General features: G+C 36.4%; 1 protein-coding gene and 1 long non-coding RNA gene across 3 annotated transcripts in view; both read left to right on the forward strand.

Moving 5' to 3' along the window:
* CWC27 (CWC27 spliceosome associated cyclophilin) overlaps positions 1-14,523 on the forward strand; it is a 256,601-nt gene that overhangs the window by 64,413 nt on the left and 177,665 nt on the right. The window lies entirely within an intron of this gene.
* On the forward strand, positions 10,140-14,086 carry LOC145516760 (uncharacterized). Its single transcript, XR_014061744.1, has 2 exons — positions 10,140-10,241; positions 10,421-14,086. It is a non-coding gene; the product is annotated as an uncharacterized LOC145516760 (long non-coding RNA).

A 14,523-nucleotide genomic window follows, 5' to 3' on the forward strand; every position in this document is an offset into this window, starting at 1 on the left:
CTGAACCTTAGGGAATTTTTTGAGTCTTAATATACTTTGTATTCTGTTTCTCTTACTTTATGATCAAACCTGAGGAAGTACATAGCTGTCTTTAGTACATAAGTTTAGTTTACTTTAGTGAATTCAAAAAGATAGTGTCATATTTAAGTTTCAAAAATTTAAAAGATATGCACATTTAAAAATGATAGTACAAAATTTAAAAGATAGTACAGTGACAAAGATTGAAGTCCAGAGACATTCTAACCATCCTATGTAAATCATTAAAATCATGATCTCCAAGAAGTCCCCCTGCTGATCTTCTCAGAACTTTTACAAGGAAGGAATGAAATTAACCAGTGAGAACATTTCTGCTTCTTTTCACCTTCTGTTGCCCCAAGATATTGTACTGAAGCAGAGAGTAAAAAAAAGAAAAGAAAGAAATGGAAGCTCTATATATTGGATAAGTGGTCTCTGAAAATTTGCAAGTGTTATTTCTTTGGTATGGAGTAGTAGTGGTTTAAATACTGTATTTTCAGAAAATATTTGGGTTTAACATCAGATGTTAAGTTTTGGAGCAGTCTGGTAGCAGTTAGTTTGCATACTAACTTTTACTAGAACTTGACTTTTCTTTTTTATATGCTTTCTTAATCTATCCTTCTATTCTCTTATCATCAGTTACTGTGCAAGAACTGCTATATGCCAGACAGTGCCAGGCCCCAGGAACTTGAAAACAAAGGAGGAATGGTTTCTGCCCACAAATGTTCACAACTGTAGCATAAGAGTAAGAATTGTAAACAATTAATTACAATTCAGTATGGCGTGTGCTCTAATGGTAGTGCATGTGAAATATTATAATGTTAAGTAGGCAATGTATATTTCAGGAAAAGATTAAAATACCAGGTTTAAAAAGGATTGAGTGTATAATTGCCTTTTTTGTAGATCAAGAATAGTCAAATACAGCAATCTCATAAGTTCCACCCAAATGCTAGTAAGATAGGCCATTTTTGGGAACCACTGTCTAAAAGAAATAACATTTTAGCATTGTCAAATCATCTAAATTAGTGTTGTATAATCTCCTTATGTAGACTAGATGGTTTATCATGTTGTCTTTACCTGTTATTTTTAAAATTATGAAATAGTTATAAACTATACCATCATTTGACTTTTCTGATGAGCTTCTATTTTTCTTCTTTTTGGGTATTTATAGCAAGAATTTGGATAAAACTGTTTCTTGGGCAGTTTGAAATAAAATACCACTTTAAAAATAACCAGTTAGTTTATTGATAACCTTAATCCATATCCAAGGAATCACTTTCAAAATATCCTTGAACTTCAGTTATACACTTCAGAAATACAACCACCTACCATTTTTACAGTTAGGTGGACAGACAGAAAGAAAACAGTGAAATGTACATATGGGGGGAGATTCTCTGTCAAAATAGAGAAGAAGTAATTGTATCTCTTTAGAATGTATTGATTTGTATTACCCTTGAGAGTTACATTCTATTGATCTTGTGGTATCAATTGTTTATAGGCAGTGGAATTATCCATTTGAAATGTAGCATTGAGATTATGTGCAGGAACACATTCTTTTAAGTTATCCAGCATTTGAAGAAATGTTCAGTGTAGTCACACTGAAGAATTTTTAAACATTCATTGCTTGCCTACCTTCCTTATCAGGACTTTGTGAATTCACCTGTAAATGAAGTTGGCAAGAGTAGTTTGGTTAAATACAGAAGAGAATAGCCACCCAAGATGCCAAGTTCTTGTTTAGCACAAAGTTAAAAGCACATGCAGTTACACAAGGACTTGAGGAAGATTTACAGTTATTAATGATTTTATTCACTCCGACTTCAGCCTTTCTCTCTGTTCCCTTCTCTAACCATTTAGGGTGTGTTAGCCACTTTCAGGTATCACTTAGCTTTAATACTTTGAGTTCCTTGTTAGTTCAGGCACTGTGCTTGGTCCCAGGATGCTCAGATTAGAAAGGCTCAGCCCCTTTTCAAGTTGCTTAGTTTTTAGTAAAGGGAGACAATTAGATAAGCCAATAAGAGCTGTGAAGTTTTCACAGCCAGAGATTTGTTCTCTTATTCCACAAGTGTTTATTGTTCTACAGTGTGACCAGGCAATAAATTTCGCCAAGCCAGTTTATTTCTCTAATTTAATCCCAAGAACAAAGCTGCGAGTAACATTATGATTCTCATTTTATAAAGGAAAAAAAAAATTGTACTTGAAGAGGCTAAGTGACTTGTGGCCAAAAAGTGGCAAAACCTGTACCTGAACCTGCAGTGGTTTGATACCTTTATGGAGCCTAGAGAGGGGTTGGCTAAGGTTGAGTCATGTGTATCCAGCTGAAGTGTGTCTCATGTGGTATGTTTCCTGCAAAGTGGTAACATCATTTTAGGAATATGTATTACTATGTATAAATGTAGGGAGTGGATTAGAGGAAGGAGACTGAAGCAGAAAGGCAAATTATTGGGTTATTACATTAGTGCAAGGGAAAGGTAGTAAGAGGCTAATTAAAATAGTATCTGTGGGGATAGATACAAGAGACATTAAGGAGGTAACGGATTGGATGTAGGAGACTTGGAGGAGAAAGATTTATTCCTGATGACTGTTTTCTGGCTTGGATAATTGGATAAGTAGTGTGATAAGAATTGAGACAGAAACCCTGGATGTTCTTATTGCTTCTCTCCTGTTAGTCTTTTCTGTTATACATTGATGTCTCAACACATAAACATACATACTGAATTGTTTCTTATTTTATTGCTCCCCCTGGTGGCTCAGATGGTAAAGAATCTGCCTGCATGCAGGAGACCTGGATTCAGTCTCTGGATCTGGAAGATCCCCTGGAGAAGGGCACAGCAACCCACTCCAGTATTCTTGCCTGGAGAATTCCATGGACAGGGGAGCCTTGTGGGCTACAGTCCATAGGGTCACAAAGAATTGGACACGAATGAAGCAACTTTGACTTTCACCTTTTAAGTCAGTTGCAGAGTCAGAGACGACTGAGCAACTGAACAAAAATAAGTCAGTTTAGGTTAGGTTATGCTGTAGTAACAAACAATTCCCAAATCTCACTGGTTTAAAATTAATGTTTGCTTCTGGCTCTAGCTACATCCTGGTGGGATCTGTACATCTGCTCCATTATCATTTTCATTCAGGGATAGAGGATGAAGGAACAGCCTCTTTCTGAGAAGCATGGTAGAGGGAAAAGAGTGACAACGAATCATATGCTACGTCTTAAAGCTTCTACCTAGAAGCGGCATATATCACTTCACGATTTTATTAGCTAGAGCAAGTGATATAGCCAAGCCTGATGTCCACATGGTAAAGTATCAACCTTTCACCGAGTGCTTAGAAACAGTAATACAATCTACTACAGCCTCTGTGCTTTATCCAGGAATTGCTATAAACACCTGTGACTGTGTAATAAATTTAACCATCCTCCTTCTGGCAGAAAAGACAAAAATAGACATCAGTTCAGTTGCTTAGTTGTGTCCAACTCTTTGCGACCCCATGGACTGCAGCACGCCAGGCTTCCATGTCCATCACTAACTCCCGGAGCTTGCTCAAACTCATGTCCATCGAGTCTTGGTGATGCCATCCAACCACCTCATCCTCTGTCATCCCCTTCTTGCCTTCAATCTTTCCCAGCATCAGGGTGTTTTCCAATCAGTTGGCTGTTTGCATCAGGTGGCCAAAGTATTGGAGCTTCAGCATCAGTCCTTCCAGTGAGTACTCAGGGTTGATTTCCCTTAGGATTGACTTATTTGATCTTCTTGCTGTCCAAGGGACTCTCGAGAGTCTTCTCCAGCACCACAATTCGAAAACATTAATTCTTCAGTACTCCACTTTCTTTGTGGTCCAAATCTCACATCTGTACATGATCACTGGTAAAACTATAGCTTTGACTATATGGACCTTTGTTGGCAAAGTGATGTTTTTGCTTTTTAGTAGGCTGTCTAGGTGTGTTATAGCTTCCTATTAAGTGTGGCAGATCCTAAGTCTGATAGTGTAAGACTGTTTCTTCCAGGGCTGTGAGTACGCCAGATTCTCTAAGGTGGGAATGTGGGAAGGGAGGAAATGAATAGCTGCTTCATTATTTCAGATAGTTTTCTTAGTTGGTTTTCTCGTTGTTCCTGGAAGAGAATCATCTCAATCATTAACACTCAACATGTCCATCCCTCCTCATACTATTTGGCAAATCATCTTGCTGCTTATTTCATTACAGAAACAGAAGTAATGGGAGAACTTTCTCATTTTCCCACCATGAAATCTACTTATCTACATCTGAATTCATCTTCTAGCAAAGGCAACCCCCCCCACTCTCTGCTCTGGTTCTAACTTTCTTACGCTTATTACCAAGCTGTTAGCCACCTTACTCTTGTTGCTTACTTCACACCTGGCATATTATCCTTCTTGCTGTTCCACAGACACACAAAGCTCATTCATCTTTCCAGCCCCTGCACTTGGGGTTGCCTCAGCTTGAAACTTTCTTCTCTGAGATATTCTTAGTAACCATTCCTCCTCTTAGTAACCATTCAATTCCTTATTTAAGTGTCATCTTGTCAGAGAGGCTACCACACTGCTTAAATAATTGCCTCCGTCCCTACCGACGGCACATACCCATATGTCCTGGGGACAAATTTTTAAACTTTGGTTGATTTTTATAAAATGTATATGCTAGGACCTTGGAGAAGGAAATGGCAACCCACTAGAGTATTCTTGCCTGGGAAGTCCCATGGACAGAGGAGGTATAGTCCTCCTTGTGGGTATAGTCCATGAGGTCACAAAAGAGTCAGGCACAACTTAGCAACTAAACAACAACAAATGCTAGGACCTACTCCCCTCAAAAAAGCAAACAAAAAAAACTCGTGCAGTAGATCTAATATGATTTGCTCACAGTTTTTGAAGCTAGTTAATTAGTGATGAAAATACACATTACTTAATGTTTTCGCAGTGTTGGGAGCATCAGAGAATAAAATTAAACAAGTTTAAAAAGCAAGTTTGGAACTAACTGATCTGTCCTTTTCAGGCTCAGATTTTGTAGAAGACAATGGTCACTCTACTCTAGGGAGTTAGAGGCTTTCTTCTCCCTGCCAAAGTCACTTTTTCTACAAATTCTACAATTTTAAGAATGATTACTGTAGTGTTTCATCAGCATTAATCTTCTAAGTGAGTGGATTTTCTTCCATTTTGTTAGCCTTATTGAATCTTAGCCTTTATTTAAGCTTGTCTTTTTAAGAGTAGACACAATATAAAGTCTTCAGTAAGGACCTACTTTGAAGAAGAATCTCACAGAATTCACTACAGTTCTTTCCTATCTTTTTGCCAGTTTTGATATGTTAGAAAAATTTGATCTCTCCTCCTTCCTTAGTTTTTATTTAGATATTGCTATACCATGTGTATCAGTTTGTTCAATGTAAGTGTGCATTTATATTGATTTCAATGTGTGTACTATATAAATGAACCTATGTGAGTGTTAAGGGCTTTCCTCTTGGCTCAGATGGTAAAGAATCTGCCTGCAATGCAGGAGACCCAGGTTCGATCCTTGGGTTGCAAAGATCTCCTGGAGAAGGGAGTGGCAACCCATTCCAGTATTCTTAACTGGAGAATTCTTTGGACAGAGGAGCCTAGTGGGCTACAGTCCATGGGACTGCAAAGAGTTGGACATGACTGAGCAACTAACACTTTCACTTTCATATGAGTATTAAACCTTAAATAGATTTCCCAGTATTACTTTGAAGTATAGCTTCAGTGGCGTAATGGGAGATTTTTAATGTAATTTTCTATTTGATTTATTTTTCAGTAAGTCAATAAATATAGTAAGCCTTTTTCTTCAGGGCTGTGAATAGGGTAGGTCCTTTCAGGTGGTAATATAGACAGGAAGGAAGTGAATATAAGCCTATCTTCTACTTCATTTTTTTGTTAAAGGTTCTTAATACATTTTTCTGGCATCACTAATTGAAAATTTTGTAATGTCAGCACAGTTTGCTTTCCATTTTAAAATTTATATTGATTTAGCTGCTTCTTTAAAGATTTATCTTGTTTAAACAGTCTCAAGTTTATTATATGATAATGGATAGGAGTCTGTTCCTACTGAAAAGTACTTTTCTTACGGTCAAAGGCAGTTATTAATTGGCATGTGAGCTTAAGTATTAAATCCTTTCTTTTTAATTTGTGTTTTCAATTTGTTCTAGAAATTCATTAGATCAAAGGTATATATGTACTCAGCAGATAGGAAGTTAGATTTGTTCTTTGCTGTGTATTTGATTTTCTTGATCCTAAGAAAATGTTTTCTTAACTTCAAAAGTTATATAATGACTTCCTGCTAATTTCTTTTTCCTTTTAGATAAGCGTTTACTTTTTTATCAATGATTTTATTAATCATTACAAATTAATAGAAAATTTCTGGATGTGCTTATTTGTTCACAGTATTGACAGTAACTTGAAATGTCTTAAAGTTGGGCTTTATGTAAGGGAGTTAAAAAGAAAAACCCTTGGCTGGACTTCAAAGAGTTCAGAAAGATAATCATGTAGGCCTCATACAAAGACTTGAGTGTTACAGTCTCTGTATTTTATATCCTTGCTACTCTTTGGTAAGATTCAGTTTTAGATGCAGTTTGTATGTACTTGCCTAGTCATGTAGAAAAAAAGATATATGGCTGACCTGTGAAAGCATATTTCGTGCGATAGAAGGTGAGAATGTCTAATCCTGATGCTGCTGGAGAACAGCCCAGAATTTGAAGGCCAGGATGACATTGCAGAGTTATCACCAGTATTAATTATTTGACTTTATGCTCATCATTTTACTCTTAGGTAGGATTTATCAGTGTCCTAGTGAAGTTTTAAAAATTAGGATTTTTTTTTTTATTGTTTTAAGTGATACTGTATGGTATGCAATCAATTTTGTAACAAAATGTGTTTACATTTTAGTAGATATGTAACAGTCTTTGCTCACAGTTTTTGTAGTAAATTAATTAGTGATAAAAATGTTACTTAATGTTTTCCTATGTATTGAAAGTATAGATGAATAAAGGTAAAAAGATTAAAAACAGGCTCAGATGTTTGCAGAAAACAATGGTTACTGTAGAGAGACAAAGTGGGAAGAACCTTTCTCCCAGCTGAGCTAACCTTGTTTCTAAGCTGTGCCACTGAATAGCAACAGTTTGCACTAGGAAGAAAGAGACATAACACCTGCTATAGTACTTACACACAGCCTTCAACAAAAATTAAACACCTAGGACCTTGGCCTCCAGAGTGGGGCTGCAGTCTAAGGATGGTTCCATGCAGCATCACTGCTTTGGGTCTTTGGTGCTAGGGCCATAAAATGGAGAAATGTTAGAATTACCTTAATTCATGGAGTTTAAGTAATAGCCTTTTACCACGTGTAAAAGCTCCTACTAACTCAAGGTACTTTTCATAAAATACTGATAAATGACTGTTCCACCAAAAAAAGCACATAAAGCATATTTGCGTTTGAGAAGAGTAACTTGTTTGTTCTTTTTCAAAGTTTTAAAAGTAACATTTTAAGAATGTTTGTAATGTATGTATTTTTGAGTTACTCTTTTTTATTTATAGCACTATAACTGTTGAAGTTTAATATAGATGAACATCTGGCATCTAAACCAGGTTAAAACAAAGTGCAAACAATTAAAACAACTATAGAGCTATAAATCTAATACGAAATGAGATTATGCCAAAGGGATTTACCTCATCTGGGCCCTTCAATGTTCAAAAACTCTGTTTCTGGGTAGCGCAATTGCCTAGCCTTAGTATATTATTGCATGCTACAACATTACTTATCTGCTACACGTTAGTCAATTTCTGCTTAGGTCAGCTTTTTGTTATTGTTGTTAGATTTCCATTTTTTTATTGTTAGGACAGAAAGAAATTCATAAGTCAAACTACAATACCTTGAACTAGAAGGGATACTTAATTAAGCATATTCTGGTTACCAAATCTAGAGCATTGCATACCTATTAAATCTTAAAGAGGAAGAAATAATAGATGGCTAAAGGGTAGAGAGAGATTTATGGGACAGAATATAGAGCCCAGAAATAGATTCATACAAATATAGTTTTCTGATTTCCGACAAAAGTACAAAGACAATTTGATTGAGAAATGATAGTCTTTTCAACAAATGGTAACAGAATAGAGTTCAGTATGCCCCAAAAGTGAATCTTGACACATACACACATTTAAATAGAAATTAACTCAAAATGAAACATAAAACTAAATGTAAAACTTCTAAGCTTCTGAAAGAAAACAAAGAAAAACCCATATGAACTCGGATTTGATAATGAGTTTTTAAGATACAAAAAACATGAAATACACTAATCAATTTAAATACTTTGGCTCTGCAGAAAATGCTATTAAGGGTATAAAAAGACAAGCCATAGACTGGGAAGCAATATTTCCAAATTACATTTCTGATAAAAAACGTGTATCCAGAGTATATAAAGAATGCTTAAAACTCAACAATAAGAAAACAAAGCAATTTAAGAAGTGGACAAAAGATCTGAACAGACTTCACCAAAGATATATGAGGCAAAAATTATGAAAATGTACACTATGTACATCCTTGCTGAGATGGACAACTATTGTAACTGAAAAAGAATTTGAAATTTTCTGTGTTCTGTTACTTCACATTTTAGTATATAGTGAATAAGGAGCTAGAAGCAAACAAAGAGTACAGCTTACTTGTTTTTAAATCTGGAACTTTACTTACTTCTACTGACAGGGAACCCAGAGCTTAGATTTTAATGCTGGCTCTTATTTTTGCATTTTACAGTAAATGTTGATGTTGCCCACCTAACCACTAGAGCAGAGTTGAACTGCAGAGAGAACAGGGAAAGAATGGTGAAGCTAGAGAGTTTTCCAATCTTTCCTCAATTGTATTTGCAAAGTTTAACTTACTCAGAATTACTCTCCCAAGTAAGGACAATCTAAGATTTAAACACAGATATGTTTAACTCAACTGCCATATTACACCTCCCCTGAGATGAGGCATAAAGAATGAGCTATTAGAATGATGGATCTTGTAGATGTTCTTACAAGGGTATAGGTGAGAGTTTGCCTTTCTGATAAATATGGAAATGTGTGTAAACATGGATGCACATCTGCATGAATTAACAGTGCAAAATGGAAGAGAAGTAGACTGGGGTCATGTCAAGATCTCCTTTAGACAGTGGAGAATAGTATAAATTTGCAAAGGGACATAATCAGGTTTTTGTCTTAGACCACTGTGGTAGTAATATGGAAAATACACTGGAGAAAGCCAGAAGTAGAGGCTGAAGAAACTGACCAGGAGAGTGCTTTACTAGTCCCAGTCCAGGTAAGATATGATGGAAGCCTGATCTAAGACAATGTTCTGTTTGCTAAGTAATTTGCGTTAGGTAAAAACATTTTTTCATAATCTTAGTATGCATGTGGTAGGTATAAAACCAAAGAAAGATACTCCCTTGCCACAATGAGCTGAGCCAGATATATAGCCATGAACTATAAAACATGATGAACTCAGTGTAAAGCAGAGGTCCAGAGAAAGTACAGTAGCCTCATGGAGGAGGGAGAGATTAATTTTGACTTAGGGGTCAGGAAGTCTGCATGTATGTAAAGTAGATAGCATTAATACCAGTCCTTGAAGAAGAAGTAGAGTTTGAATAAGAGGAAATGGGTGGGAAAGGACATTTCCAGTAGAGGAAACTGAGAAAAGTACAGAGGGTATTTGAGGGACGATCTGTTGTGACTAGAGGAGAGGATATAGTTGGAAATAAAGCTGCAAAGATAGTTTGGGATAAATGAGGTACCTTCCAGGACAGTAAACTGGAAATATAACTCATTTTTGCTTGACATTTGTATTAATTCAAATGTACAGATAAGCATATATCAACTTCTTTTTTTCAACCAAAGTATATCAGTTTGAAAGATTCAAGGTTAGATAAATTTTGGACTTCTGCATTTTTGGAAAGGAGAGTTTGGTGAGACTACTATAGCTGGTAGTCATGTTTATTTTACTTTTTATAATTGGAAAATGAATGCCTATAGTAAATGAGGTAGTAGTTTAAGGAGAGATATGAATCTACCTAATGGCAAGATAAAAACAAGTTTTATTTCTGGCACTGTGCTAAAAATTTTGTTTGTATAATGAAAGTTCTGGTTGTTTAGTCACTAAGTCATGTCCGACTCTTTTGCTAGCCGAATGACTGTAGCCCACCAAGCTCCTCAGTCCATGGGATTCCCCAAGCAAGAATACTGGAGTAGGTTACCGTTTCCTCCAGGGGATCTTCCCAACCCAGGATCGAACCTGCATCTCCTGCTGGTATATTCTTTACCATTAAGCCAGCAGAGGGCTTCCCTTGTGGCTCAGTTGGTAAAGAATCCACCTGCAATGCGGGAGACCTTGATTTGGTCCCTGGTTTGGGAAGATCCCCTGGAGAAGGGAAAGGCTACCCACTCCAGTATTCTGGCCTAAGAATCCCATGGACCATATAATCCATGGGGTTGTGAAGAGTCTGACACGATGAGCGACTTTCATTTCACTTCACTCCACGCCACCAGAGAACCCATAATGAAAGTTACTCAAATTTAATGACAATTTAAACAAAGGTGAATTGCTTTGTTTACTCTAAGTGAGATCAGAACAAGTCAACTTTTCTGAATCGGTTCTTCACCTGTAAAATGTGATTAGTACCTGCCCTCCCTGTCTCAGTAGGATTGTGGTCAGATCAGATGAAATATTGCATGTGAGACTACTTTTAAAACATGATGCTATTGATGGCTCATGACTATAGAGTTTAAAGTGCCTTTGCTACCTCGCAATCCAACCCTCTCTTTAACGAGCATATGACAGCTCACCTTCTGGTACTCCTTCCAACCATGGCATATTTTAAAATAAAGTGAAAAATTAATTTGTCAGGTAATTGACAATAATTATTAAGCATAGATGGCAGCAAGAGTAGTATTTTAGGGGATGTGTGTGTTTAAGGGGTATGACACCAACAGGGTAGAAGAGATCCATGGGGCCAAGGTAGAGAGACAAGCCAAGACTAATCCATGGGGACAAGGTGGAGAGACAAGCCAAAACTGCCTAGAAAGAAAATTAGTCACTGCTGTTCTTCATAAACATCCTGGTTGTCTAACCTCCTGCATCCCTCTGTTGACTACCGAGCATGTACTCTGTCTGCATCACATGCAGTTATTGCCTAATTCGTGCTCTGTAAACCACGAGCACGTGAAATTACTTAAGAAAGTAATACATTGGAGAGCACCAAATGGTATAGACAGAGTACTCTGAATACATAGAAAATCTCGAGTAAAATATTGTTAAGTCAGATGAAGTTAATTCGTTTTCCTGAAGGTGTGTTTTAAGGCCATTTGTATTGCCAATAGTCAGAACCTAAACTGCAGTAAGTGGATTGTAGGAGTAATTTTGCTAGCAAAAGAAATCTTCTTCTAAGATAATGTGTTTTACTGAAATTGTTAATTACTATTTTTATTTCATTTGTTTCATTTTGAATGTTTATAAAAATGGAAGTATTATTTTTGAGAACATCCTGTTTATAATAAAAACTTAATGACAACTTCATAAAACAAAAATAGCATGTGTCTACAAATGTGATTGTGGACTTGTTCACTTAAGGAAGCAAATTTAGAAGATAAAATTCTAACTTTAGCTAGTATATGCAACTGTTTTATTTTAGAAAGATAAATGTCCTTGCAATGATGACATTTATTGCTTAGGAAAACATGTTGCTTTATTTTTTCCTTCCATGTGATTTTTAATATAGCACTTACAGAAACACTTCAAATCTAACTAAATAAAACAAACATAAAATGTCACTTTTTAAAATGAAATATTGGTAATAAACTTTTTCTGTCTAACTCTTACCATTGAGATTCTCCTTGAATATTTATAATGTTAGGACTTCTGTATGTCAAGAGTTTTAACATACAGCTTAAGAGTTTTAAGATGTAGTTTTTTCCTTTTTTTAATTTTGTTTTATATGCATTCAACTCATTTATGAAGGGAGTATTTTTATGGAGCGACATTACTTGATTTTGTGCATTTAACAGTATAGCAAATGATTAAGTAGGACTACTAAAAACAGTTTTGCCCGTTGTAACCTGGAAAAGAGGACTTAGCCAGAGAGTGTGAACATGGGCTGGAATCTGACTGGAGCTCCACTCAAGCCTTGTGCACTGGTGAGGGGCCACATGGACTCCAGGAAATAGGTGCCTTTTTCTAATCTCTCAGCTGAAAAAAGATGTTTATTTTGCAGGGGGTTTTCCAGAGAGAATATGCATATGGGTGTTTTATGTGCTGGCCTGTGGATAAATTTAAGAAGTAAAAGAAAATGAGCAGATAGAAATGCTGGTAGTTTTCCTGATGGTTACTGTAGCACAGTAGCCTAGATGTGGCAGATTTTTAGCGACATGTAAAGCAACTGGGAGATTGTAAATTGCAATGGGAAGAACTCTGGGAAGCAGTTTTGGAAATCAGGTGCTAGTCCTTCCTCAACTGTTTGCTAGCTGTTTGATCTTAGGTGTCTTTTCTTGAAAATGAAGGGCTTGAATTTCATTCTACCTTCAAGATGCATCCAGATTTCAACTTCTGTGAAAGTTGTATCTGGAGCATGGTAAGCAAGGAGAAGTTGAAACTGAGAATTTTTCAAATTGTCACATTTCCTATGTGATTAAAATACTTTGAGATACCTATTTACATGATTTATAATATAAAATAGTTTTGAAATCAAGTAGCTTTCTGCTTTCCTTCTTTTACTTACTTTCTATTTAATCTGCTCATTCTTCTTTTTCTTCTTGTCTGTTCTTTGTTGTTGTTATTGTCTTGTTTTTTTTAGCTTCTTTATTCTGGAAGCTGAGATACTTGATTTTAGAATTTCTTTTCTATTATAAATACTTAAAGCTCTAATGTTCCCTCTAAGCATGGCTTTCTCTGCATCTCACCGATTTTAACATATTGTTATGATTGTCAGTTGATCAGCTATTAACTTGGGTAGGCTATAGACCGTGGTTGTTTATTCAAATACTGATATTGGTGTTGCTGTGAAGGTATTCTGTAGATACCATTAAAATCGGTAATCAGTGATTTAAGGCAGATTATCCAAGATAATCTGGGAATCTTAATTCAATCAATCGAAAAACTGAGGAGCAGAGCTGAGGCTTCCCTGAAGAAGAAATTCTACTGGTTCTGTTTCTCTGGTAAAACCTAGTAATTTAGTTGCTCAGTTGTGTCTGACTCTTTGCGACCCCACGGGCTATAGCCTGCCAGGCTCCTCGGTCCATGGGATTCTCCAGGCAAGAATACTGGAGTGGGTTGCCATTCCCTCCTCCAGGGGATCTTTCCGATCCAGGGATCGAATCCAGGTCTCCCGCATCACAGGCAGATTCTTTACCGTCTGAGCCACCAGGGAAAACTGGTTAAACCTGGACTGATACAATTGTGCTTTCAATTTCATTCAGTTCATAGGGAAAGGGAAGTCGCTCAGTCGTGTCCGACTCTTTGCGACCCCGTGGACTGTAACCTACCAGGCTCCTCCGTCCATGGGATTCTCCAGGCAAGAATACTGGAGTGGTTTGCCATTTCCTTCTCCAGGGGATCTTCCCAACCCAGGGATCGAACCCAGGTCTCCCGCATTGGAGGCAGACGCTTTAACCTCTGAGCCACCAGGGAAGTCACCATTCAGTTCATAATACTTCCTAATTTCCCTTGTGGTTTCTTTTTTGACCTATGGGTCATTTAGAAGTATGCTGTTTATTGTCCAAATATCTGGGAATTTTCCAGATATTTTTCTGTTACTGATGTCTAAATTGATTTCATTGTGGTCAGAGGACATATTCTGTAAGATTTCAGTTCCTTTACATTTATTGAGGCTTGGTTTTTGGTCCAGTGTTTGGCTTTTCTTGCTGCATGTTCCATGTGAACTTGAATATGTATCCTGCTGTGGTTGTTTGGAATGTTCTGTAAATGACCCCAATATTTTTGATGGGACCTTAGATGCATTTTAATGTTTAAATTATGCCTGGTAGCTTATAAATTTCATTGACCGATCAGATTTTTGGAAATTATCCTATTTCTGAAAAACTAAAAGACGGAGTAATAAGTTCTGACTTTCTACTCCATTAGTTATTTCAGTTAATAAGTTAATAGTTATTTTAACTGCAGATCTTACTACTTGATTATTTGTAGTAGTTCATAATATAAGACAACTGTTAGTTTCATGTCTTTGCTTCCAATTTAATCTTATATAATACTTAGAAATCTTTCTCAGCTTCTTCTTGATTATCAAAGAATAAATTTTTAGTTGGTAAATTTTCTTGGATTTGTCCTACTTAGTTTTCTTCAGAACAGTGTGTGTGTTGTGTGTGTGTGGTAATTTTGTTGCTGCACCCTAGGAACAGGAAAAATACATGGAAATGAAAAATCATATCAGTATATTTTTCTTTGGAGCAAGTTTTTCCTATCTTTAAGAAAGCATTATCAGCCCGGGTTAAAATGGTCTTTTGAGTTTTCAATGTTTT

This window comes from Giraffa tippelskirchi, chromosome 8 (genome assembly GCF_054371585.1).
Source record: "Giraffa tippelskirchi isolate mGirTip1 chromosome 8, T2T-mGirTip1v1.2.pri, whole genome shotgun sequence".
In the NCBI taxonomy this organism is placed as follows: domain Eukaryota; kingdom Metazoa; phylum Chordata; class Mammalia; order Artiodactyla; family Giraffidae; genus Giraffa; species Giraffa tippelskirchi.